The 6,361-nt window shown below is 40.2% G+C and overlaps 1 long non-coding RNA gene across 1 annotated transcript; it reads right to left on the reverse strand.

The window, feature by feature from the left end:
• Nucleotides 1-2,649: 2,649 nt before the first annotated feature.
• LOC139624739 (uncharacterized) lies at nt 2,650-3,357 on the reverse strand. The gene is made up of 3 exons (XR_011691734.1): nt 3,220-3,357; nt 2,976-2,993; nt 2,650-2,786 (listed from the first exon to the last, which is right to left on the reverse strand). It is a non-coding gene; the product is annotated as an uncharacterized lncRNA (long non-coding RNA).
• Nucleotides 3,358-6,361: the final 3,004 nt, after the last annotated feature.

Below are 6,361 nucleotides of genomic sequence, written 5' to 3' on the forward strand. Positions count from 1 at the left end.
TGCAGCACCGCCACAAACATGTGGAAACAACAGAGCAGCTGATGTTGGTCACATGATCCTGAACGTGTCTGAGCTTCAGATCCATAGATGTTAATGTATTCTCTTTAAATCTGCAGATTTACAGTAACAACATCATCCTCACAGAATACTATAGACATACAAGTCATTTCACTGAATCCACTCTCATTGTTTAAAGCACGAAAATTAATTTGATCTTTTTAACAAATGTATAAAATTTCAGGAAACTGATGCCTGAATATAATTTGTTCCTTATTTTGATTTGATTATTATTTTAATGGATCAACTTCCTGTGTTTGTGGTTAGAGGAGGACTGAACTTCAATCTGTTATATATAAAGTTAGTTTAAAAAAAGCCTAGTGTAGGTGCAGTCATGTGTCTTTTCCTAACTCCTTATGACCTTTCCTTCACATCTTTCCTTGACCTCTTGTTGTTTTCCATCAAGGTCGAGGAGAAGTGGTTAGGAAAGGAGATGATTTAGCCTCAGTGGTAAATCCTGGTGCTTTCAGAATTACCCACAATCCTCTGCCCCCACTACTCACAGGTGGCACAGTCAGGAGAGACGAATGAGGAGCAAGAGTGTCAGAAATCTAATTTTAAAAAAAATTATTGTGAACAGCAGAAATAACTTTGGCGCTCAGACCCCAACAGGAAGTGGATCACCATGGAAACGACCCACAGTGGTCGACAGGTCGTCGCCCCGGAGCCCGGACTCTGGTGGTGGTGAGGAGATGATGGTCTGAGTGAAGACGGTCTGGGTCCAGCGTTGAGGCGGTGATGAAATGACCGCTGATTGGCTGAAGTGTCAGGTTGTGATTGGATAAAAACAAGGCGGCTTATAGAGAGCGGGAGGTGGTTTTTCCACCACTGAATTAGAATTTCTGCCAATTTAGTCAATGTAATTCAAATCATTAAGTCTCATTTAACCACATTTGGCCCAAACAGGATTTTTTTTTCTTGTTAAAATCACTGAATGAAACACTGAATTCTAAAGAGGTTGGGTTGGGAGTTGTTGGGGGTTGTTGTACCTCAAGGTTATCTATGGGAGGTTTGTCACTTTTGCAAAGTTGTTTGTTTGCTTTCGCTTCTTTAACCTCTGAGATTTTTTGATTTATTAAAGCTATTAATCTGTTATCTCTGTTTAATTCTAAAGTTTCCTCAGAAATATGCCGAAGCTGTAACGGGCTACTGGACCCCAACAAACCTTCAAAAGCTTTAACTGCAAACATGTTGAAGTCTGCAGTTATTTTTGGTCGTATTTGCTCCATCGCGCTGTTATTTACAAGTTCAGTACATTGTTTCTGGATTCTCTGAATTCTACCTTGTTCTGGAAAAAAATTGAGAGTCTCTCTTAGATTTTGGAAATGTTCATCACGGGTACAGTACGAATCTGCCAGTGTCTTCAGAGCTTTTTCAAAAGATGCATGATTTTCTGTTTTTGTGTCATTTTCTTGTGACATTTTATCAAAAATAGACTGAATCTTTTTTAAACTTTTAGTGTCGAATTTGTAGAATAGATTTTTTAATGTTTCACAATAAGGATAAAAATCACTGTGTGGATCAGAAATGCTGGAATAGTTGAGACCTGAAAAATACTTTGGTCCACTTAATCCCCAGAATTTTGTATAGAGCACTTTAGTTGAAATTCCATATTCTTCCCACTCACAAGCTTTGTCCAGTAGTTTGAACATACAACACTCCACACCGTCTTTCCTCTGTAAACATGGACTGTTGTGTGTGTAAATAAAAATATATTTCACTGCATTAATGTTGTTGTTTTGATGTAGGAATTCATCAATTTGACCAATTAAAGTTTCCTCACTGTGTTTGGTTTCATCTAAGTTTGTCTTATTTTTGTATTTTGGGTAAATCTGATGAAAAACATTGTATTTATGTTTCATAACAACAACAGCAAATGAAAACTGGCTGATTTCATCTTCCTCTTGACTGTGATAATTTACAGGTGACATATTTGATTCTTGTTTGAAATTTAAGCAATATTTCTTCATTTGTTTAAAACATTTTTTCTCATTACAGTTTGTAATTTTCCTCCAGTGCTGTTTAACATTTTCAGTCAAATATTCATCAGACTCTACACTGACGGTCCCTGGAGTCACTGAAGGCAAATTAGTTGGAATTTTACATGCTGGGGGGGAAATCTGATTATTTTCTTTACAACAAACACTGCAGAGATCTGTGGTGTTATTTTCCTTCTGTGGATGATCATCATAGTGAGTGTGTTTTCTTTTCCCTGACGTCCTCCTCCTGGAAAGACAAAAGAACAAAGGCTGCAGTAACTTGCCTTGAATACCCACATGTTCATTGAAACAGTCGTCATTCCTGATCCCTGTTTGGTTTTTTTTCCACAGGAGAACAAGCAGAGAACGTCTGACTCTGGTACGTGAGGTGTTCTTCACACAGTGTGGAGGGAACTGCGGCGAGCCACGACTCACACCTCTCACTAACTGACACATCTTTGGATTAGGACTCAGTATGGATCATGAAACTATGAGTCAGCAGCTCTCTGACAGGAGGGAAACTCAGTTCAAACACGTGTCTAATACATGAATGACTCCGTGTTTCCCTCATCAGACTGTGACTCCTGTTCACTCGATCTCACCAGAAGTGAAAACTTCCACTCCGCCGCTGAGTTTGGTGACGCTGGGACGGCTGCATGTTCGGGGAGAGAGGGGCTGTCTCTCGGTGGAACTGGCTGACGACGTGTCTCCTCTCTGGAGTTGTTCTGGAGCCTGTCGGCCTCCGTCCTGCTGTGTGCACATTTAAACTCTCAATGATTTTCTCAGCAGACTGTTACAGACTCTTCATTTGATGATCATGAAAACGTTTCAATATTAATACGATAATTCAGCATCTCAAAGCATCTGTCAGTGTCTTTGAGCATTTTTCCTTTTGTGTAGAATCCAACATGTATTTAAATATAAGGAGAAACTGCTCACCTGCATGTTTAGCAGGAACTGGAGAGAAAACAGACATAAACCAGTTACATGTGATACATGGAAAGTTTTTTTTAAACAAATGTAAAGTCACTAAACGAAGTGAAGGTTTAAACAGCTTTTTCCTTTGTATTGGTTTAAAGTTGTTTTGATGCTTTACAGTTTCACACATGAAGACAAAGTGAAACACAAAACACCACATTCTGAAAAACAAGAAGAGACTTAGTTCAAACTTGTTGTGACTTACCGGCCTCGGCTCGCACGAGGAACCCACCCCAACAGGGGCAGGCAAAGTTTAAAAACAGGAAAAGTTGGGCCTGGTAGTGAAAAATCTTAAACTACGTGTCAATAACAGTCAGATAACAGTTATTGTGCTCACAATTTCTATTTTTAACAAAGCTTTGCCTGCCCCTGCTTGGGAAAGTTTTTTCGTCTTGGTTGCTGTTCTTTCTCCTCTTGTTCTGTTTGTTTCTTTAGAAAAAAACATTCATTTTAAGTTCAGTGTTTAATGCAATGGGAAGGAGAGTGTGCGCTGCACACTTATATTTATACTGCTCTTTTGGACAAACCCTTTCCAATTCTGTGCCAAGTTGTGTAACTTTTACAGACTGTCAAGCTCCAAAGGTGGGGCAACCCCCAGTGTGTGTGTTCATGCAACGCACCATCCCTGGGCGTTGATGTCACATGCTGTCTGCACTTTGGCAGATTTTCTACGGATTGTTAAAGTTTATTACAAATATTATATTGCAGTAGATTAAAAAGTAGGAAGTGTTACACCATATATGCCTGTTACTGTTGCACACACACACACACACACACACACACATACACACTATTCAGGATAAAATAAACTTGGCAATGATGAGTCATTATCAGGTGATTTCCCAGAAATGATTCCTGCATTTCATGTTTCACCTCAAACAAAACTCTTCCTTAGTTGTGCCTGAGTTTGTGTTTCGTTTCTGCCCATTCTCATCCCAGAGTCCAGGTGTATCAGTCACAGGTGAACCTACAAACACAGTTGCTCAAGTAATAATCATCATCCAGAACAAGCTGGCAGTGACGCAGCTGGATCAGGTGGTTTCCCTGAAATCCTTCAAGAAAACAAGTCAAGTTCATTTTATTTATCACAGAATCACAGTCTCTACAACATCTGACACATCTGTCCTCAGGCCCTCAGTGGGAAGAAGGGGAACACTCAACAACCGCTGACAAGAGGTGAAAATGGAGGAAGCAGAGGAGGGAGCCCCCCTCCAGGACGGACAGATGCAGTCTCCCCAGTGAAGATCTGTGACAGGTTGACGGAGACTGAAAACCGGTTTCAAAAGCAGGACAAATGTGGAAGACAAGACTTCCTGTGTATCATGAGACCTGAGAGAGGACAGACGTAGGAGATGAAACTGAGACGTAACATTCACACAGGAGAGAACGGTGCTGGTCATCTATGATCAGAGAAGACACGAGAACATTAATGGACTAATACAGATCCGTCATTCTCACGTTCCCATCAGTGAAACTAAATGTGAGGACACAGTTCATCCTGTGGAGAACACGTCCCAACCACATTCATCCCCATCCATCCAACAGTTGAGATGTTTCTCAAAGAGCCAGAAATGTGAACGTCATGGTGTCTGGGACAGAACAAATAAATGTTCTCTCAGAGGAACCTTGTTTTTTCCCAGACCTTTCATTAAGGTTGGTTTTGCTTGTGTTTTGAGTGTAAAATGTTCCCAAGCTGCACGGACGAAGCTGAACATTGAATTTCTGATGATTATTGTTATTAAAGGTTCAGTAAATGAGATAAAACAAGATTTTAAACAATAAAACAGCGGGAACTATTTTCTATGTGGAGATGTTGTGGAGTCACGTCCTGAGCAGAGAACGATTTCACACCCCCTGTGGGCGTGTTGTAATCTCTAATCTCTGTTTTCAGTTTTGTTTCGTCATCACAGTGGATCTTGTCCCTCAGTCATGTTGTAAATGAGCCATTTTCTCTGCAGGAGGTGTTGTCTGAATGACTAAGTGATGGATTCACTGTTATTGTGATTATTATAGTTATATATTATATATTATTATAGGCTGCAGCAGATACAGGTGACAGGTGACAGGTGACAGGTCTGCTGTAGCTGGACTGCTGCTCCACATGAGGGCGCTGCCACACACATAAACACAGGTTATTGTGTAGAGAGACACAGCTGAATAATTAGTGTTTCATCTCAGAGGCTTCACACGGCCTGTCCAGCAGGAACAAGTCAGCGAGTGGATGATAAACATCCGGGTGGAGTCAGGATGTGATGGGACTGTGATAACTGTGGGTGAAGGGTGAAGCTTCAGTCAAGGCTCATGTTCATAGAGAATATACAGTATTTCACTTTTAATAAACAATGTTTTAGAACGTCTCTATTCTTCCAGTTTTTATTGAAATGGAATTCAAATGAAACACTGATGGTGACGTTGAGGAAGACTGAGCTGGTCTTCATCACCTGGTTCTGTTCCTCTCATGTTGTGGCTCATTACGTTGCTGTAGGATGAAGCTCTGACCGACCGACACACAGCTGTACAGCCCTACACTGTTGTCCTGACGACCAGAGGATGCAGTGACACAGTTCATCAACCGGGAGGAATCGTTTCCATTAACTTTCAAGGTTTCATTTACTTTCATTTACTTTCAGTTTCAGTTCATCAGCTGTGGTGACTTTCATCTGCACGTCACCACTCACCTGTTTTCACTGGACTCGAGCTGCTGAAACTTTGATAAGAGCTGGAAACACTGTGGTTGTTTAACTGGTACTGTATACTTGAGTAATTTAAGTCTTTCAGTACTGAATATTAAAATGTCTGACTGCAGGACATTTTTTTTTTCCATTTCCTGGATCTTGTTTGCTTTAATATGTAATAAAAAAAACAACCATATTTAAAGCAATTAATGTTTAATAATATTTCTCAAAAATATGACATCACCTAACAATAACAAAAATAAAATAAAATGAATTCTTGTGATAAATCAGTTTAAAGAAGTACAGTGTGTATCATTAAGGCTTAGTCCGAACTGCAACCGACCTGTGGCCCTGCACTGACGCTCCTGTCTGTCTCTCACTGTCTGTCCAAATACAGGCAGAAAATGCCCAAAAAATAACGTAGAAAATAGATTCTGTAATTAAAATATATTTAGATATTCAGCCTCTGCCGCTCAGACCACTGTCAGACCACATCCCTGTTTATCCAGACTCATGTGAAATATGAACCATTTGTGTGAAATTTGCTGTGTGAAGTCTTGAGTAGTGGCTAAAGAGTGTTTTATGAGGTCACTGTGACCTTGACCTTTGACCTTTGAAACCCAGTTCATCCTTGAGTCCAAGTGAACATATGTGCCAAAGTTGAAGAAGTTC

Source organism: Trachinotus anak, unplaced genomic scaffold, assembly GCF_046630095.1.
Source record: "Trachinotus anak isolate AG129_WGS33_773 ecotype Australia unplaced genomic scaffold, CSIRO_AGI_Tana_v1 ptg000008l, whole genome shotgun sequence".
NCBI classification, from domain to species: Eukaryota; Metazoa; Chordata; class Actinopteri; order Carangiformes; family Carangidae; genus Trachinotus; species Trachinotus anak.